This window comes from Chlorocebus sabaeus, unplaced genomic scaffold, assembly GCF_047675955.1.
Source record: "Chlorocebus sabaeus isolate Y175 unplaced genomic scaffold, mChlSab1.0.hap1 unalloc_scaffold_612, whole genome shotgun sequence".
NCBI classification, from domain to species: Eukaryota; Metazoa; Chordata; class Mammalia; order Primates; family Cercopithecidae; genus Chlorocebus; species Chlorocebus sabaeus.
The window spans coordinates 95,958-102,782 of NW_027327940.1; positions in this window are offsets into that span (position 1 = coordinate 95,958).

Consider the following 6,825-nt stretch of genomic DNA (forward strand, 5'->3'; position numbering starts at 1 on the left):
TCCATTTTTATTATAAATTGTTGTTGAATTTTATCAAGTACATTTTCTGCATCTACTAAAGTTATCAAAAATATTTTTTCTGTTAATGTAGAGGATGCTGTAATGCTATTTGTTGCTGCATAATAAACTACCCCAAAACTTACTTAATGGCTTAAAATGGTAACATTTACTTTGTTCATAAATCTGCAGTCTGGGCAGAACTTTGTGGAGGATGACTTTGCTCTACTCAGCATCAGTAGAGGTGTCTCACAGACTGGGAGCTGGAATCATCTAAAGATTTGCTTACTCACATGTTTGCTATCTGAGTTGGGAAGACTTAACAGAGGGCTAGAAGAGCTGGGACTCTTCAGACATCTCTTTATGTCTGCCCTTTGGTTTACTAGTCTGGCCACTTCAGAATAGCTCCAACTATCAACTATGATTTTAGGAAATATATAGTATCCTGGTTGGGTATAGTATCCCACGCCTGTAATTCCAGCACTTTGTGAGGCTAAGGTGGGTGGATCACTTGAGGCCAGGAACTTCAAGACGAACTTGGCCAACATGGTGAAACCCCATCTCTACTACAAATACAAAAATTAGCTAGGGATGGTGGTGCATGCCTGTAATCCTAGCTACTCGGGAGGCTGAGGCATGAGACTCGTTTGAAATTGGGAAGTAGAAGTTACAGTGAGCTGAGATTGTGCAACTGCATTCCAGCCTGGGTGATAGAGCAAGACTCTGAAAAGAAAAGAAAAGAAAATATACCATATCCTATAGGTCTATACTCCAAGTTCATAAGCCATTCTTTCTTAGCTTCTTGGGCATTCAATAGACCATTGCCCTCTTTCATAATATCAGCTGCTTCTGTGACGGGATACCACATAGGACGAGTGAATCTCAGGAGCATCATTTCATTGACTTACATTATTTCATCATCAAGTGAATTCCTTGATCAGAAGCAATAATGTATGTCCTCCCATACCAGGGAATAAAGCATTTAGTAAGTCCACAGATGGTATGGCTGCAAGAAGCCTTGCCACACGGATGATAAATCCAAATCCACTCAATAATCTATTGCAGCAGAGGTAAATCACTGTACCCTCCATGATGAGAACTCAAATGATTGGCTGACATCCGTCTAATATGGTACCAAGATGGATGTTGGTAGATATAAATGCCAGCTTTCTTAATCCACAGGTAGGCAATCTCTGAGGCATGTTCTACACTCTACCTAACGTTCCTTAAGGGGTTTAGCTTCAGTTCCCCACAAAGGTAACTTGCTCACCAATGTAAACATATTTATTTTCTTCTCTCCCATTTTTACATCCTTATTCCTTTAATGGTGTATTCTAGGATCTCATAAATTTCATAGAGTTCTTCTCAAGGACTGCATCTTGGTAGGCTGAGGCAAATTCTTTTGCATTCACATATTTTGTTCATTCAATAGGGGTTGATATGGTTTGGCTGTGTCCCCACCCAAATCTCATCTTGAATTGTAGCTCCCATAGTTCCCATGTGTTGTGGGAGGGACCTGGTGGGAGATAATTGAATCATAGGAGTGGTTCCCCCATACTGTTCTCGTGGCAGTAAATAAGTCTCACGAGAGCTGATAGTTTTATAAGGGGAAACCCCTTTTGTTTGATTTTCATTTCTCTCTTGCCTGCCACCATGTAAGACGTGCCTTTCACCTTCTGCCATGATTATGAGGCCTCCCCAGCCACATGGAACTGGGAGTCCATTAAATCTCTTTTTCTTTGTAAATTACCCAATCTCTGGTATATATTTATCAGTACCATGAAAATGGACTGATACAGATGTTGATATGATTATTTCATGGTTAGTTGAGCTACAGGAATAAGGTTTTATACCTCATCATTGTCAACCCAATTTCTGCTTTTCTTGTCCTTTATTTAAGACAATAAATTCCTGTTTTTTTGCACTTTATTTTTTGCCATTACTGCACGAGCTTAAAATTTCTGTACTGGAAATATCATAGAGACCATTCCAATTCCAAACTCTTCTTTAAACATACGTGGAGATGAAGGCCTGGGTCACAGTCTCATGACTAAGCCACATGATTCTTGGTAGGTTACATGAGGATTTGGTCTCCTGATAAAATGGGCAGTTCAGAGTCTTTTCCACCATAGTAAAAGCAGAAAGTCCTTAGGTATACTCTTCTAAGTGATAGGCACAGAGACCCACACAAAAAAGCTTGGTCTGATTCATTAAATGCAATTAGTTTGACATAGTGAAAAGAGCTTGGGATTTGAATCAGACTTGGGTTCAGAATCTGATTTTGCTACTGATAAGAAAGATTTAGAAAAGTATACCCAGTCTTTCTGAATAAGTTTCCTCTATAAAATATGTCTACTAATATCCATGTTATAGGTTTGCTTTAAGAAATTAAATGCAATAATTTATGTAAAAGTTTGGAACATGTTTAACAAACAGAAGCTGTTTCTTAAAAACAATATTCTACTTAACTATTTAAATGACCTCTTTTATCTACATAGTCAGATTTTATTTTAATTCCTGTTTATCAAATGAACTAAACCACATGATGTGTTTATTCGCTTTCCTTTCTTTCTAGGAAGGTTGGAATTCAGTTGTGCTGTCAGCAATATTACAGAGGACTCCACCCATTTATTTCTGGGAAATGTTCCTCTTTATTTTTGAGAGTTAAGCACTTTGGTTGTTATGTGCCTATTATACTCATTACCGCTCAGCTTGGTGTTGAATGTCATTTTCGGATATTTTTTCAGCATTTATTGTCTTCTCTGGATGAATATTTGTGTATACTCAAGTGACAAATATCCATAGCTTCTTCAAGGGGCAAAATATGAAATCCAAGCTGTTATCTTCACCTTTTCACTTCATGGAGACTAAAAGAAATAATCCAGGCATATGACTTAGGAAGTTCTTAATGGACCAGTCTTAACCCAGATAGTTATTAATAAACTAAATCCTAGGTTTAACAAACACCACTTATTGTTAACCTTTTACAATTTATCTTTTTGTGCTTTTGTCAGAGATATAATACTGGAAGAGAAGGACCGCTACTTGGATCCAGCACCACTGAAAATTTCTTAAAGTCATCATGATCCTTTCTATATTTATAATGCTTCATCTTCTACCATTTAATTTTCCACACATGCTTTATCTGTGCTGTACACAGCACTCTGAGTGCTGTGCTGTACTTTCCAACTAGTGTGGATCAATAATTTGGTATCACAGATACATCAAGAAAACATAAATATTGGGGGAGTAATTGTTTGAACTATATTTTTGGATTTTTTTTTTACAATTATAAACTTGCATGCGTTCTCTATTCCAATTAGGCTGTGGAGTGTTTAGAAAGTACATTTAACTATAGATTTTTAAGAATTTTTACCTGCCTATTGGGAGATGACAGTAGTGACTGAAGATCTGACACCTCTGGGAGATTGTGTAAAACATGTCTCAGTATCTCACCCTGATACCTGAAGAACATGACACACGTCTAAACTGTACCTTAATTACTTGAAAATAAATGATGTATATACGTAGACAATAAGCTAGCAAGTGCCCCTGATAACAAGGGAAAAAAAGACAGAAAGTCTTGTGGTAATGAATATAAATATCCACCGAATCCCAAAACTCTCATGTTCAGCTCATATTGCTCCCCCAAGATCTGGAGCTTTATTGGACTGCCCCCTGTTGGGTCTTGTCTTGAACCTGATCTACTCAACTCTGCCCCTGTCCTTCAGTGACTCAAAGCTGTGGCCTTCCCAAGACTTAGTTTCTTGGTTCTGGCATCAATTTACTAGAGATTTGGAGCACCAGCTTTCATCTGATTTAGGGTGTCTGAGAACGCTGAGCCCAGTACTGTGTCTGAGATTCTGCACAGTGCCTCCCAAGTTGCAGGGAATTTTCCCAGCACTGCCTCCCCAGGGTTCTGTCTCTTCCGTGGTGTCCAGCTGTCCTGTGTGGTGAGTACTGAGGTTATGGGGAAGAAGAGAACAAGAGGGGTAGTTTAAATCAAGATATGGTGAAGAATTCCTGATTAAAAATTAGTGCAGTACGATCAAATGGCAATAATTCGGCAAACTTTTGGAGAAATACAATGAAGTACATTATTAAGAAATGTATTTAAATAGTTTTAGTTCTTTTGATATAATCTTTAATTATTTGGAAAGAAAAATATTATATAAATCTTTGAGAAACTGATTTAACAAAACACCTTTAGTTTTTATATTAATGTATGTTACATAAAATTAGTTTAAATGGATACTGTTAAATAATTTAAAACCAGCTCTTCTAAAGGGCTGATTTTTTTTCTATTGCATTAATAATTGAGTAGAAGATTTTTGTCATTTAGAAAGGAAAATTTTATGTTGTTATAAATAATGAGTGCATTTACTAAAGTAAAATTATAAAGCATTGAGAAACTGAAAACATTATATAGGGTGTAAGGTATTATATTGTAATTTACAGAATAATTATACCTTACCAAGAGCACTGAAAGAGTCTGTGAGAGGTTGTAGGTCTCACTAGCCAGTGCTGGTTATACATGCAGATGTAACTGTTTTAATTTATAAATTAAGAATGCTAATAAAAAGTAATTTTTCTTCTTCTGATATGATTTCTTTTTTAAAAGAAAACCTTCCTAAAAGATTTAAAAATATTTATACACACATCCCTTAGGCCATCTATCAGAACACTTAAAGTAGAGCATTTGCATAGAATTTCGAAATCACTCAACAGAGAGGAAAATATTTCACCAATAGCTATGTCCATCTCTATGGTGACCATGTTTCATACTCATGTGCTGTCAGGGATTTTTCCAGTTCTGAAGATAGAAAGATTTTATGCTGATCAGAGAGAATGTGATATCCCACAATGCCATCCTGTCATCCTGGCAAAAGCATTGAGATAATTTGTCGAGATTAATTTCTCTTTTTCTTTCTCTTTTTAAAATTTCAGTAGGTTTTTGGGGAACAGGTGTTTGGTTACATGGATAAGTTCTTTAGTGGTGATTTCTGAGATTTTGGTGCACCCATCACACGAGCAGTGTACACTGTACCCAATGTGTAGTCTTTTATGTCAAGATTAATTTCTAGTGCCCCAGAATGATCCCATGTTGTTCATCCTTTGAACTTTCTTAATATCACAAGGTGACTTCTGAGTTTCTTCTAAGGAGAATTTTAAAATATTTTACTTTGGAAGAGGTCTTTTTTTTTTTTTAACATCAAAATAATGGACATTTTAAGGGAAACTCTAAGGTTAAATGAATTCCTTTATCCTGGGTTATTCTTCTCTCCTGGAAAGTGAAATGGCTAAATTTATGATTCTTCCAAAGCCCTACTCCATTCCCACCCTCTTACTGTTTTCCCTGAGCACCATCACCGTCACCTTCCAGGTCTCCTCTTGTTTCTGAGACAGTGAGGGTAGACTATGTCTAACAGATCACAGAGAATTGTTCCTCCGGGTTTCTCCATATTTATCCCCTCTTCTTGCAGTCCCTCAAAATCCTACTTTGCCTGCAGTGTAACTTATGCCCAAATCTTTCACAATCTGGTTTCTAAGTTTGCCTCTTTTTCTTCCTTCAATAAAAACTTTCTGCTGCTTTCAGGCCTTTGCCTAAACCATTACTCTAACGTGAAATGCCTACCCACATCTCACCCGTTTAAGCAGATTTTAATCTAAACTTCAAAATATATATATCCAATCTCTTCCAAGAAATATTATCTTATCCTTTTCCGTGTTGGTTCTCTCTCCTTCCTTCTTTCTTATTATACCTTTCTTGTTGGCTTCCCTTGTCTTTGGATATTACTGTAAGCTGACTGGTATTATGGTTTTGCTATTCATGTGGTTATGACTTATTTTCCTTACAGTATCCAAGGATGTGCCTTGATGTCTGCTGAACAGTCTTATGGGGGTGAATTCACATAAGTGTTTGCTGGACTCATTCATAAAAATACTTTTCCTAATAATGTGTTCGATCTGAGGCTTAGGGCATTTCATTTGTGAGCCCTAGACTTGTACATAGGTGAATATTTATTTATTTATTTATTTATTTATTTATTTATTTATTGAGACAGAGTCTCGCTCTGTCGCCCAGGCTGGAGTGCAGTGGCCGGATCTCAGCTCACTGCAAGCTCCGCCTTCCGGGTTTACGCCATTCTCCTGCCTCAGCCTCCCGAGTAGCTGGGACTACAGATGCCCGCCACCACGTCCGGCTAGTTTTTTGTATTTTTTAGTAGAGACGGGGTTTCACCGTGTTAGCCAGGATGGTCTCGATCTCCTCACCTCGTGATCCACCCGTCTCGGCCTCCCAAAGTGCTGGGATTACAGGCGTGAGCCACCGTGCCCGGCCGGTGAATATTTATTTTGAACCTATCGTGTCAAAAAGACACAAAGATACTTGAGACATGTTCTCTGCTGTCAAAACAGAAAAAAATTATTAATACGGAGAGTATAACTCAGCTGTTAAATAGCAGATAGACAGTATAGACTGAAGCCATACAGGATGTGAACTTTTGAGCAAAATAGACCGCAGTTCCAACTCTGCTTCTGTCACTCAGTAGCTGCTTAACATAGAGCAACGTTCTTCTCCATGGAGATGTTTTCTTCTTTGAAAGGTAGGGAAGATGATAATGAGTATCTGTTAGGCGTATTGTGATCATTGGATGATATAATATATATAAAGTGCTTCAGTTATGAATATATTATGTCTGTAGTATCATAGTATATTTGCTATATGTAGCATACATATACTATGTAGGACATATACAGTGTCATGGAATACAAAGTGTTCATACTATACATGTATATATGAAAGATAAGTCATATACATACTATACA